The 14,578-nt window shown below is 41.4% G+C and overlaps 1 protein-coding gene across 1 annotated transcript in view; it reads left to right on the top strand.

Annotated features, from left to right (window-relative positions):
* Positions 1 to 823: 823 nt before the first annotated feature.
* DNMBP (dynamin binding protein) overlaps positions 824 to 14,578 on the top strand; it is a 114,506-nt gene continuing 100,751 nt past the window's right edge. The window contains exon 1 of the mRNA XM_027960464.3: positions 824 to 929. The gene's annotated coding sequence lies outside the window, so the exon portion shown is untranslated. The remainder of the gene's footprint in view (positions 930 to 14,578) is intronic.

The following is a 14,578-nucleotide window of genomic DNA, read 5'->3' as shown; positions in this document are numbered from 1 at the left end:
CATCGTAAAGTGGAAAAATCTTAAGTCCAACAATTTAAAGTGGGGACCATCTGTGGAGGTTTATCTGTTATGTGTTCACAGTGATAGACTTGTTGCATCTTCTTGAGCATCTCCCAGATAGATCCCAGGAACCGAGCACAGAAATTCAAGCAAGAAGCCAAGCAGTGTGACTTTACGGCCATTAACACACAAAGAAAATCCTGTGAGGATTCGCGAACGAGTTAAAAGCGTGCTCTCAGGCCTGCCTAGTTCGTGCATTCTGTCATTCCTTACTTTCAAATTCTAGACGGTATACTGAGAGAAGTTCCTCAGGGAAAAAAAAAAAAACAAAAAACAGGCCGAAGTGAATGCCAAGCATTTGTGACGTGATAAAGGGAACTACCTCGGAGCAACAGAGAGGACCGCACGGTAGACAGGAATTGAATGGGCTTTCTCTAAGTGGAACTCCCCCCGACCCACCACCGCCTCCCACCCCGCCAGCCCCAGGTTGGATGGGGAGTGTGGCGGGTGAGGGATCAGCAAGGGAGGAAAGGAACTTTCGACCAGAGAGAGCCGCACGTAGAACTGAACGCGCCACGGGGAGCTGACATTCGAGTCGTCCCAGCAGGGTTGGCGCCGCGCGGCCGGCTGCCTCAGTTTCCCGGGGTAGGGGTTCTGGAGCGCCACCCCCTCTGACGTCACGGGGCGGGCCGTCTGGGGCTAGAGCGCGGGGCCGGCCCTGAGGGGGTGGGCGCGCGGGGACGGAGCGTGGCGCCCCCGGGCCGCGCGGTCCGGGCGAGGCGGAAGCCTAGGCTGGAGGCGGGGCCGCGGCGCTGAGTCACGCGGGATTGACCCGCTCGCCGCCTGCAGAGGCGGAGGTGACAGCGGGCCTGGGACGTGCGGCCGTAGCTGCCCGCTGCGCCGAGGGACCGCCGGGCAGCGGAGAGCAGGTCAGGGGCCGGGCGAGGCCGGGTTGGGCAGTTCGGTCTTCGGGGGCGGCGGGCGGAGGGGCCCTGGGCCCCGAGGGACGCGCCGGGATGCTGGGCCTGCGCCGCCCCTGCCCGGCCGCGGCCGCTACCCCTGCCGGGAGCCTCCGACAGACAGCGGGACACCGGGCCCTCGTCGGAGCCCTCCGGTCCAGATCGGTCGAGCCCTAGGAGGCGCTGGGGACTCGAAGAAGCCAGGTGGTCGGCAGTCCGAGGGTTGCAGACGTGGGCTTTTTAAATTGTGTCAGGCAAGCCCAGGGATCTTCGCACTGCACCGCCCTGCCACTTCGGCAATGAGGCGAAATTTGTAAACTGTGGAAAAGAATCCAGCGTTATTTTACAGATGAAGAAATTCTTTTGGTTCACACAGCGTCACTTTCAGTCGGAGTAGGAGGACGTGATTTTGTGTCAGGGAGGCAGAGGAGGACGGTTTCCGAAACAAGAGTAAGACCTGTTTGGCTAGAGATGCAAGTTTGCTTCTGGTGGAATTTGGTATACCTGCTTTCCTGCCTCAGGTACCGATGTCCACCAGGCATCAATTTCTCAAGGCATCTAACCTGAAAAAGGATGTCCATGCTGTCAGTTGAATAAAGGAATACTGGGGTTACAAACAGATCAGGTCTGCTGCAAGTTAGGTGCTGTGGAAAAATGGTCGGTGTATACAGTTAAATTTTAAATGAAAATTCCACTTCACACGCAATCTTTTTATCCTTTATTGTCTGTCTCATTTATATAGTAAAGAAGGATCCTCACAACTTATTCTGTAGTTAGTAATTTGCCTTTAGGTCTGTTTTACCGTAATTGTTTTATAGTAATGTGAGCTTTCTTTTCTTTTCACTATCACTGGTGCTGTGGAATGTGGCAAGCCAGTGGTAGCATTAATATTTAGTGTTTGAGCATAGATTAGCTTGGCTTCCCAAGTGCCACTAGTAGTCAAGAACCTACCTGCCCATGCAGGAGACACAGGTTGGATCCCTAGGTCAGGAAGAACCCTGGAGGAGGGCATAGTAACCCACCTCAGTATTCTTACCTGGAGAATCCCGTGGACAGAGGAGCTTGGAGGGTTATAGTCCTTGGGGTCGCAGAGAATCAGACACGGCTGAAGCGACTTAGCACACACAGGTTAGCTACATGTGTTTGTATAGCTGAGGTTACAGGCTCGATTAATTTCTTGTATATTGAAGAGTGACCTATGTGCCAGCATACAGGTATTGTTTCTTAGACTGTTGCTACGTTTATTACTCATGGCATAGAATTGATTCAAGGTGATGAACAAGTTAGTTTAAACCTCAGCACCTGTTTTTCTCTAAATTATTGAGTTAAAGGCTCTCTAAGACTCCCATCTCTAAAGTTCCCTGATTTTACGTGTTTATTTGAAACATATATCACTCGTCCTGACAATAACAGTTTTTAGAAAACATGTTTTTTTAAAAACTCTGCATCATGCATAGCAGATCTTCAAATTCAGTGTTATTCTCAATGCTCCCAGTCACTTCATCATTGTTGAATTAATGTAAGTGAAAAGAGATTTTTCAAATTACTTCTGTGTTAAATTCACTAAATTTAGAGACTGTAATGAATGCTTTGTGTATTGTGGAGAGCTGCTAAAATCTGGCCTGGGGATGGGATCTCTGCAGTGCACAGATAACTTTTGTAATAAGCCAAGAACATTCTGCCTCGGAAATGTGATAAGGTGTCTTCAATACAGTGTTCATACTGTGTGAATTTCCAGCCGAGATGTGATAATCTTCGTAGACAATCTGTCCAAATATGTACATGTTATTTTGTCTTGCACCTCCAAAGTAGAGCCTTTCCCACCTCTTGTTTCTTTTCTGGCTCCTTCCTTCTTAGTGTCCCTCTTACGTGCAGAGACCCCTTCACATTCCTCTTTGATCCACATGAAAGAGGCAGTTCAGAGCCTGTTTCAAGCACTGATTGAACCTACATCACTTTTTCTCCTCTTAAAGTACTTGATAAATTGTAATTCTTGAATCATCATTTAGGTCTCCTAAAAACTCAGAGTGGATATTCATTTTTAGAACATAGTGCAAGACTCCATGAGGCTCTGGTTCTGAAAAAGGGTTAAGGGGACTGTGTATAGATTTTTATCCTTCCTAAACTGGGAGACTGCAATCTAGGAAGCCTCCAGAGCCAGTAGACTCATTTCTCTGCCTCAGAAGGAAACAGTTTCAACAGGATACATAGTGAATCTTCAAATTTGTTATTCTTCTCATCTCTCCCATTCACTTTATCAGGTTTGGGCTGAAATAAGCAAAAAGTGATTTCTCATATTTCAGACACTTCAGTGATTGTTCAGATTACAGATACTTTAAAATTTGGTAAACTTTTTTGAGTGAAAAAAGCAATTAAACTAAAATGCAAATGGAGGTTTGCATACCCACTACCAGATATAAGGCTTGCATTATTTTCTAGGTTTATTAATCTGTCATTTCGGAAGTTAGTTAATGTATTACCTACCCCACAGCGGGCTTCCCAGATGGCTCAGTGGTAAAGACTGCCTGCTAGTGCAGAAGAAGTGGGTTCCATCCCTCGGTTGGGAAGATCCCCTGGAGGAGGAAATGGCAATCCTTAAACACGAATTCAGTTAATATTAAGTAGTTTCTTATTATGCCTTGCTTAGGAAATTATCTGAATAAACTAACCTTCAAGATTGGATAACAGTCTTATTGGCCAGGAGCTAATTATATCAATCTCTCACCTGGAAAGGCAGAACGGTATGAAGTAGCAGCCATAAAATCATATCACAGATCAACCTTGTGATGAAAGAATTGATAAACCAAGGCTCAACAAATATTCATGGAGTATCAGATCTGTTCTTGGTGCTGGGGATATAGCTGTGAACAAAACAGAAAAAGCCCTGCCCTCATGCAGTAGATTTTCTGGTAGCATGGGGGCAGACAGGAAATAAATATGTGAATGGGCATGGTCACATGATTATAAGTGTTGTGAAGAAACAGAAAGAGGTGTAAGTGGGAAAGAAGGAGGCATGCACTCATAAAGTGCAGAGTGGTCTAAAGAAGGGCTCTACTGAGATCACTTTGATTCTAGATCTTGAGAGGAGTGAGGGAGTGAGCAGAAGGCAGAGGGATGAGTAAGTTCTGAACCCTAATGCAGAAGCATGTTTGGCTTGTGTGAGGCACAGCTGGGTCACGGTGGCCAAGCAGTCCCCATGTGGGTGAGGGGAAAGTGCAGCAAGTGAGAGGTGGTAGGAGTTGGGGTTGGGGACAGGGTGTGCATAGCAGTGTAGGCGGTTTTGTAAAGTATTTTGGCCTTTACTCTGAGTGAGCGGGGAGCCCGCTGAGCCTTTTGGACAGAGAAGCTTCTGATGACTTATGTTTTAACAGGATCACTCTGGCTGAGTGACAGACAGAAAGGGACAAGGGCACAGTCAGTGAGGGCTTCCCATTCATACCAGTTGTGTGACCCTGAACTGCAGTCCCCTGGCCTTTGTTTGCTCATCTTAGGATAACCAGGTGCTCTCTGGCTCTAGAATTTTTAGATTCTAAGAAGTGTGGAATCTCTGTGGGCTAGAGGATTATATATATGAAAAGGTTCTGAAAGTAAGTAGTTTCAGACGACATGAAAAGTTGATGCCACCAGTGTGCCTTTAGCTGAATCGCTCCTAATCTCACCCCTAATCAAGAGGTAATCGGCTCTTTTCAGTTAGGTTGTGAGGTCATGAGAACAAAAACACTGTTTCGTGACCATTCTCCCCTGATCCCTTTAGTACTCTGCTGATCCCTGAATTTTTCCCTTCCTGCTTGAAAAAGGATGAAAAGCTGTTACTCATCAACAAAGCTGGCAACCAAAGTTGCTTTTGTTGTTAGGAAAGTTGGAAACTTAGGGGAAGGAAACAATTCTAATTTTGTTTTCATCATAGGTCATTTGAATTCTTTTTTAACATGCAAGGAGCCTAAAAGATGTCTTTTTTTTTTTTAAATTTCCCTTATCTTCCTCCCTGCATTTTAGTTGGTAATGATGCATTTCATTATGCTTTTATTCCCCCTCTGAGTACTGTTCTTAAGGTCCTCCTGTGTTTCTACATGTACATCTACTTCTTTGCTTCTGAGTGCTGTATTATGTCCCGTGATCTATGTGCATGTGTGAACCACAATTTTGCTTATCTCCTTTCTGTGTAATACATACTCAGGTTGTCCCTACGTCCTACCACCACAAATATTGCTGCAGTGAGCATCTTCACACCTGTCCACTTCTAAAACTGTGTAATAGAAGTGTGGGATATACACTTAGAAGGGAATCGCTGGGTCATGGGCTTTCATGTCCTGAATTTGATCAGACGGTGCCACATGCCTGCCCACAATAGCTGTACCAATCTCTCCTGCCAGAAGTGTTTGAGGGGTCTTATATCATGTCCCAGCCACCACTCAGCTTTCTCTTGGTCTCCACCTTTTGTAATCTCATGGGGGCAAAGTGGTATCTTGTCATTTTCATTTGTATTCTTTGGTTACTAATGATTATAAACACCTCTTATACATATAGTTTTATCTGTAAGTTACTGATTCCTGTCTTAGCCCATTTTCTCTTGAAGTTACTGTGTTGTTACCGTTGACTCGTGGAAGACAGTTTATAGATGTTCATTCATCATCACTTTGTAGATGTTTCCTCGTATGTTAGTTTTGTCTTTGTTGTCCTTTTATCAATAAAAATTCTAAATTTTAATATAATGAAATAAGTAAATTCTTTGGCTTATATCTTATGCTTTTAGAGTTTTAAGAAGGCCCTGCCAGTCTCCAGGTTATTGCTATTTGTTTAATTTGTCTAGAGTTCACATTACACATGAGTTAGATAGGGATCCAGCGCTATTATCCTCCATTTAATGAGCCAATTTTTCCAGTAACATATCCAAAAAACCCATCATTTCTTTCATTACATTGTGATACCCTCTTTCTCCTATATGGTTTCCATGGATACACTAGTCTATCTCTAAGCCTCTTTTTTGTTCCATTAGTTTGTCAGTTCTTGCTCTGTTTTTTATGCTCTAATTTTATTACAGTGATTTGGCAATACATCCTCATGACTGGCATAGCAAGAATCCCATCTCTTTTTATTTTTAAATTTATTTAGCTATGCTGGGGTCATTATTTTTCCATACAACGTTTGCAGGATGTTTATCAAGTTCCTCAAATTTTTTGAGAAAATTTTATTGGGCTTACATTGAATTTATAAATTATTTGAGAGAGGCGTAACATCTTTTTGATATTAGCTTATTTCATTCAGAAGTATGTCATGTGTCTCTTCATTTGTTCAGCTCACTTTTTTTCCAGCATTTTTGTTTTACTTGGAAATAATTTAAAACAGAGGAATTCTAAGATTAGTACAAAGAGCTCCTGTATATCCCTTACCTAGATTCATATTGCTGTATTTGCTTTATTACTCCCTGTCTACATTTCTGTACCATTGTTCTTACCCATTTGAATTATTAGTTGCAGACATCATGACCCTTTATGCCTAAATACTTCATCAGCTCATTTTTAAGTCTCTTATTAGAACTTTAAAGTTTTCTCCATAAAGGTCTAAGAGGATATTCTTGACTAAATTAATTTCTGAATACTTGATAGTTTTGTTACTATTGTGAATCATGTGTCTTTCAATTACTGTTGTTTTATAGTTGGCTATTGGTAGTTTAAGAGAAATGGTATTGATTATTGTAAGTTAATCTTGAATTTTGCAGCCCGGCTTCACTGTCTTATTCAAATAGTCTGCTGTTTTCTGTTGTTTCTTTTCCCCCATAATTAATCATGTCCTTTGAAAATACTGAGAGTTTTGTTGTTTCCCATCCTTTTATTTCTTGTTTATCTTTCCTTTACAGCCTTGACCAGAACTTCCAGAACTACATCAAAAATGTTGCTATGTTAGTGAACATCTTTGACTTGTCCTCACTCGTAAGGAGAATTAATCCAAAGTTTCCCCATTTCATATAATGTTTGTTTTAGGTTTTAGGTGTACCTTCGTCAGGCTACCCTGGAGAAGGGCATGGCAACCCACTCCAGTATTCCTGCCTGGAGAATTCCGTGGACAGAGGAGCCTGGTGGCTGCAGTCCATGGGGTCACAACGAGTCGGACATGACTGAGCGACTCACACTTTTGTCAGGTAGAGGTATTCTCCTTTAGGTACTCCTGGTTTACTGAGCATTTTCATCATAAATGGGTATTAAGCCTTGTCAAATACTTTTTCAGGATTTGTGTCCAAAGAAATAAGATGGCATCAGGAGGCTGCAAACCAAAATCCTAAGCTGAGCTTTAGCTTCAAGTATAAGAAGATTAATAAAAGTCTTCAATATTTTTGAACACTGCATATATAAATTTATGGTAAACATCTCACAATTCCAATATATGCGTATTTCACTGATATGTCATCTTTTTCCTCCTGCTTTAAGAGTGAAAGTTTAAAAAGCTGGTGTGAAGGATGACAGCGCCATATTCAGCGTAACTGAAGTCGTCAGCATGATTGTAAATATAAGATATGTAAAATTATAGCTTCCTTGCTCTGTGGATCAGTCTCTGCTCTGGGTATAAACCTCACCTAAGTATATCTCACAGAATATTGAGATGGTTCAGCAAGTAGCTCTTTAGCAGCCATAACTGCTAGAGTGTTGGGCAGTAGATTCTCAGGACCATCTCTTTTCGTACATGATTTTTTTTTTTTAAGCTAGCTGTTTTTTCTTAATTATAAAAATTATGCCTCTTAATTGTAGAAAATTTGCAAGTAGAAAAGGAAATCTTTGATCCTGCCTTTTAGAATCAATCCCTGTTAAACTGTTTCTCTCTCTGGTCTTTGGAGAGTAGGTATGGGGGGCTTACTTTTTGGAGGAAGAGAATTCACCTAACCTTGGGCTATATAATTTTGCCTCACCCCTCCTTTTTCAGGTTTAGGCCATCAGCTCTTGTTTGTCTTGCTTTGATTGATCTTCTGGGAAAAAAAAAAAAGAGCTGTAAGGCTGTAAGAAAGATATGATTAGTTTATAGAAGCAGGGTTAAAGCTTGCGAATGACTTGGACATTTCTAACAGGCTGTGTCTGAGTCAACAGACAGCCCAGCCTCATTACCAGAGTATGGAGAAGTCATAGTCCAGCTGCCAGCAGACTGAAGACTAGCTTGAAGGAGAGGAGGAATCTATTTGACGTCACTCTGCTTCAGTTCAGTTAGCACCTTCCTTGTTTAGAACACGTTTGCATTTATCGTTCAGAAAATAAAAAGTATGGAAGAAATAGTTGTAATTTATTTTCTTTTGACTCTGAAATAATCCCAAAATATTGTCTTGTTTCCCTAATCACCTTCTGCTAGTGTGGGGTGAGGGAGTGTGGTATGGTACTAAATTGCTGGAAGTGACAGAATTTTTAACATTCTCATCAGCTGATAGATTCAACATCCAATGCCCTCCCCTCTTCACTCCTCATTCCTTCACCTTGCTCTTCGTCATTTTGCTGAGATACCTGTCACTTCCTCAGATCTTGTTGTCTACCTTCCCCATCCCTCCAGGAGGAAGTTCTTCAAGGGCAGGAACCTGTTTTTTCACTGATAAATCCCAAGCACCTTTGAGCCTTGCCTGGTACATAGCATGCCCTCAACAGATGAAACCCATAAAATGAGTCAGCCTGTAAGGAGGCAGCTGTGTGTTACAGCAAGGGAAAGTCTTAAGGGAGAGGCAAGGGAAGACAGTTTTCTTAGCCTCATGGGTTCGATAAACTAGTAGAGTCCCCGTTTCCTGCTTGACCTTGTAAGCGTTTCTATCAACCCAGCCACAGAGTTAATTTCTCTACATCTGTTTTAGCCACTCTGTTAGTTTTGAAAGTGGAGTGTGTCTGTGTTGCTGACAAGCACATGTCGGGAGTAGGGCCACAGAGAGAATAGTCAGTGCTGACGTGGGCTCACAGGTTCCGGACCCAGCACACACTCTGCGTTGTTTTCATGAGGTGATTGATTCTCTTAGCACAAATGATCTGCCCCATCAGCAAAAAAAGTTGCAGTGGATGTGCCGAGTGGCACTGAATGCCCAGTGTCACACCCCGTGCCCTCCCCCTTTCTAGTTTATTCTTCCTCCCATCCCCAGCCATGCAGAAACCTTTTGGCATCTCTGTTGTTTCTGGATCTGGTTCAGGATTGTCATGATGAACAGTCATGCTGCATATACATGGTCACTTTATTATAAAGCAAGGCTCAATCATATTAAATAACACTCAGTGGCACCCCATTCCAGTACTCTTGCCTGGAAAATCCCATGGGCGGAGGAGCCTGATGGGCTGCAGTCCATGGGGTCGTGAAGAGTCGGACCCGACTGAAGTGACTTAGTAGTAGTAGTAGGGTGCTAAGAAAAAAAAAAGGGGGGGGTTTGACACAAATACACCATAATGCTGTCCTGGAGGCCAAGGCTGTAGACCCATCTGTCTTGTATAGACCATTGTCTGAGTCAAGGTCCTGAAAAATACCACTTAACCATTATTTTTCCTTACTATTATTCTGCACATTACCTGGCCCTCAAATCTGATCCAAACTGTCCATGTATATGCTAATTCCACATCCCTATTTCTCCTTCAGTCAGATCTCTCTTTTTTTCCTGTAGCAATGAGGATAGCAATAAGTATATTATTATAATTATGAATATGTCTTGGGGTTCACTAGGAGTCTGAATTCAAATGAAGGGAAAGGAATTAAAACAATAGTAATAATATACTAACAGCGGCTAATATTTTAGCCAGTCATAGTCCTAACTGCATTCTTATTTAATCTTCAGAACAATTTTAAGGAAGGTGCTGTTGTAATCCTCATTTTGCATTTGGAGAAACTCAGGTACAAGTTGGTTAGGAAACTTGCCCTAAAGTTTCTAATGCTGTTGAGTGATAGAACAGGAAATCAAACTCACGCCTGTTTTTCTCCAGCACCCACTCTCTTAACCAGCATGCCATAGCAGGTCTCAGGTAAGTGGCTGCCTGAAGACCAAGAATGACTTACACAGTCATATGGTTAGTGCTGATTGTCCTTTTTTCACGTTCACCGAACTACTCACTGGTGTGAGGTGTGGGGGGACTGGGAGGACTCAGCAGCTGGGACTGGCTGGGGAGCTTCTTCCCAGATCCTGTGTTGTCTCTGCAGACAGAAATGAATGGCACCTCAGAAAAGGAGAGGCTCTGAAACTACCCATCCAGCTTGCATTCTCTGGCTTTTTGACCTTTTCCTAAAAATAATAATTTCCTAATAATAATATTTGAGATTTGCAAAAATGAATAAAGAACAGTACAACAAATGTCCCATGTAGCCAACACTCAATTTAGAAAGCTGAGTTGGTTTCTGTGTTCCACCTCCCTTTGCCCTTTTTAAGATTTTCTGATTCTAGTGACTTAGAAGGAAAAATAAAAGACTTGCATTTTATTTACATATGACAGCAGTACCATTACTGTCACCTAAGAAAAACACCAGTCATTCCTTAATATATAATCAGGAAGCTAGTCAGTGTTCAGAATTTCTTCCATTTGTCTCAGTTTCTTAAACAGTTGATTTGTTTGAATTGGAATCCAAGAAATGGCACCCACTGCATTCAGCTAATATGCTTCTTAAGTAGTTTTTAATTGATAAGTTCCCTTTCCTTTCATTTTCATTTTAAGTTTTGATTACAGTTTATTTTGTTAAAGAGTTTTGTCATATAGTTTCCCACATTCTGGGTTTTTTTGAATGGCTATGATGCAACCTTATTGCCTGATTGCAAGTTAATTTACACTTTTAATCTGTCAGTCACTCTTGGAGGTTCCAAGTTATTCAGTCTCCATAAATAGAAAGGGTTCACTGACCCACATACAGCTTAGTCTGGTCCAGAGGTCGTTTCCGAGGAGTCGTCCAAAATGTTCCAGGTGATAGGGAATGACATAATCAGCAGCAGATATCTCTATTTAAAAAAACATTTTGCCTCAGAAGGAATTTTATAGCTTCTCTTTGGCAAGGAATTTTCATGGTCCCTAGAGTCAGAGAAGGGAAGGGAGAAGCGAGTGAGAGGTCTGGTTTTCTTCTTTCAGACAGTGTCTGTTGCTTTAAGGATTTATGGGGCTCAGTGCCAGAACTTCCTTGGGATATTATTGTCTTATAGTTTAGATCTACTTATCAGGAAACAGAATCCCTGAAGGGTCAGTTAGGAGAATGAGTTTACATTAAAATCAGACCTTTGTTAGTACGTGTTGGGGTCTTGTGTTTTATTCCTGAGCTGCTAGCTAGACTGTAGAGTGTAATACTAATGTGTATGGTCTTCACACCTATAGTGTTTATTATCTGTTCTTTATGCTGCCACTGTCTTAGATGTCATTCAGTAATTATAATTATTTGGACTGCCGTAGACATGAAGAAGTCCAATTTTGTTTTATTTTTCTTTTAGTGTTGTTGCCTTGACCCACTAGTCAACTGTAATAGTTCTACAGGGTAATTAGTATTAAAAAGAAAGAAAATTGTTGGAAGTGTGAAGCAATATTTGGCTTTATTTATCTGGTGGTTCAGATGGTAAAGAATCTGCCTGCAATGTAGGAGACCTGGGTTTGATCCCTGGGTCGGGAAGATCCCAAGGAGGAGGGGATGGCAACCCACTCCAGTATTCTTGCCAGGAAAATCCCATGTACAGAAGAGCCTGGCGGGCTGCAGTTCATGGAGTCAGAGTCAGACACAGCTGAGTGACTAACACTTTCACTTTCATCAATATTTAGTGGCTTGATGACTGTTAAAAAAAGTATCTCAATGTCAATATTTTCATGTAGTTTTAAAGCCCAGCAATTAATAAAACCAAGACTAAAAATCTAAGATAGAATAAGGACATTTAATGCGTTTGTTACAGTACTGCTTACACTTTCATTATGAACTTAACTTGCTATCTTAAGTAAGAGGTTTGCTTTAATTAAAGGCATTGATAACAGTAAATTACTGGAAATCTTTATGTTGAATTTTACCAGTATATTCAAACTTTATTCTTATATTCCATATAAGAATGGAATCAGGAGTCAGATTTGATCAATATTATCTTCTGGTGACTCCAAATGCTTAAAAACTGAAGTATAATTATTATTCACAACAAAAGTGTCAACCAGGAAACCCAGGAAAGAGGTGGTTTGCTGGTTATGGATTGTTCTTCCTTGCAGTGATCAGTTTAACAAAAATAAACACTTCCTATTTACCATGGTCACAGGTAGCAACAGCATACACACGCGATAATATGATTGAAAAGCAGTCTGTAGATGTGTTGTAATAATATGTGTTACAGTGTAGTGCCTTGCAGTGAACTGCCAGTATTTTGATGAGGCTAGAGTTTGGGGTGTGTGGTGGGTGGAGGGTGTCCAGAAATGAGGCCAAACGTATGTGTGGGAATGAGATCATGATGAGCTCTGTACGATTTACAGAGGAGTTTCAGATACTGCTTATCAGTGATGGATGAGAAACTCTTTTGAACTTCAAGCAGTAGAGAATTATGAGAGTTTGTATTTAAAAAAGATAATCCTAGTGCAGTGTAGAAAATAGAACAGAGGGATATAAGACTGGTGGGTAACCATTTAGAAAGCTGTTGCCATAGTCCCAAAGAAAAGATGATGAGAGGAAAAAAAAAAATAGGGCAGGGGCAATCTCAAATTGAAAAATGTCAAGTTAAAGAACAATTTTTAAGAGGTATATGAGTTTGAAGGACTTGACAATAGTGTTAACATTTTTCCTGGCAATGGAGGATACTTTCTTAGAAGGTTTTTTTTTTTTTTTTTTTTAGGACATTAGTTTTTTTTTACATTTATTAAAAGATTAATTTGGGGAATTGGCTCACAGGATTATGGAGACTAAGAAGTTCCATGATCTGCTGTCAGCCAGATAGAAAGCCAGGAAAGTCAGTAGTATAGTCCTAGCCTAAGTCGGAAGGCTTGAGAACAAGGAAGTGCTGATGGTGTAAGTTCCATAGGATATTTAATTAATTTCAAATTCCTCTTCTATCCCTGGAAGGCATTTGGCAAAGGTTTTCTTAGACCCATAGGCAAGGATCTCTTGAGTAAAACTGCTGCCAGACCTTTGTGGGATGTAGAACTATGTGGTTCATTTAGAGTTTAAGGTAGAGGGGGATGTCAATTGCTTTGTCCTTGTGACCAGTAACCACAGAGGGTCACATTACTGCCCCTTCCTTTCAAAAAGACGAGCAATTTTGAGCAGTTGGCCCCACCCAGGAGTTGCTGCCTCGTCTTTGTTATTGTTATCATCAATATGAGCGATGATAACATTTCTCCTCTCACTTCATTTTCATCATCACCATCCTCATAGCTGACATTTACAAAATGCTCGAGGGTTTACTATTTACCAGGAAATGTATTAAATGTTTTACCTACATGATCAAACGTATTTATCTATCTTTGGCTGTGCTGGGTCTTTATTGCTGTGCAAGGGCTTCCTCTAGTTGCGGTGAGTGGGGTACGCCTGCTTCTCTCTGCGGTGGCTTCTGGTTGCAGAGCATCAGATCTAGGACACCTGGGCTCAGTAGTTGTGGTGCTGGGCTTAGTTTGCCCTGTGGGTTGTGGGATTTTCCTGAACCAGGGATCGAACCCTTGTCCCCTGCATTAGCAGGTGAATTCTTAACCACTGATCCACCAGGGAAGCTCCCTACATGATCAAACTTAATCCTCATAACACGTCATAAAATAAATTACTATTGTTATCTTCAGTTTACAGATGAGGAAACAAAAGTTCAGAGTGGTTGCCCAAGGTCACATAGCAAATGCAGAACCAAAAACTGAAACTAATTCTCTGACTTACATCTGAGCTCTTAGCTGTTATGAATATATGTATTACTTAATATAGTTTAGAAGTGAAAATGATTTCTCTTTTTAAATTTACTCCTTTATGTAGCCATGCCCTGGAAAGTTCACATAATCAAACACTGTATTACCTACCCTCCATCTGCAGCTAATAGTGGGAGTAAAACATAAATAGATTTTTCTTACATAAAATACAGGAAAAACCTGAAGGACAAAGTGGAGCATAGATAGGGAAACTATTTAAATTTCTGACTTTTTTCAAGGCAGGATATCCATGGATGCCTTCACTATTTTTAGCTTGAAATATAGCAGTTTCTAAAACAAGAGAGAGACTCAGTTTTTAAAATTGAGACAGAATTCACAAACCATGAAATCTCCCCTTTTAAAGCATACGCTCGAGTGGGGTTTTTTGGGGTGTCCTACACATACGTGCAACCTTCATCACTGTCTAGTTCCAGAACATTTCCTCACACTGGAAAGAAACCTTATGTTCTTTAGCAGTCAGTCATTCCCCACTTCTTTCTCCTGAGACACTCATTTTAAAACCCATTAGATGCCAAAAAACATCCTAAAGCTATGACAAGGGTTTTGAGAATATCTGTCCATAGTCTTGCTCTCTAATGCAGATGATGAGGAGAGCGGCAGCAGCAACAGCAGTAATAATAGCAGCTGACCCCTGTATAGTGCTTACTGCGTGTGAGTACTCTTCTAAGTGCTGTATTTATATTAACTTAAATTTCTATGAAGCAAGTTCTATTACTAAACCCATTTTCTAGATGAGGAAATTAAAGCACAGAGAAGTTGAGTAACTTGCCTCAA

Source organism: Ovis aries, chromosome 22 (genome assembly GCF_016772045.2).
Source record: "Ovis aries strain OAR_USU_Benz2616 breed Rambouillet chromosome 22, ARS-UI_Ramb_v3.0, whole genome shotgun sequence".
NCBI classification, from domain to species: domain Eukaryota; kingdom Metazoa; phylum Chordata; class Mammalia; order Artiodactyla; family Bovidae; genus Ovis; species Ovis aries.
This window is presented reverse-complemented; position numbering and strand designations above follow the sequence as displayed.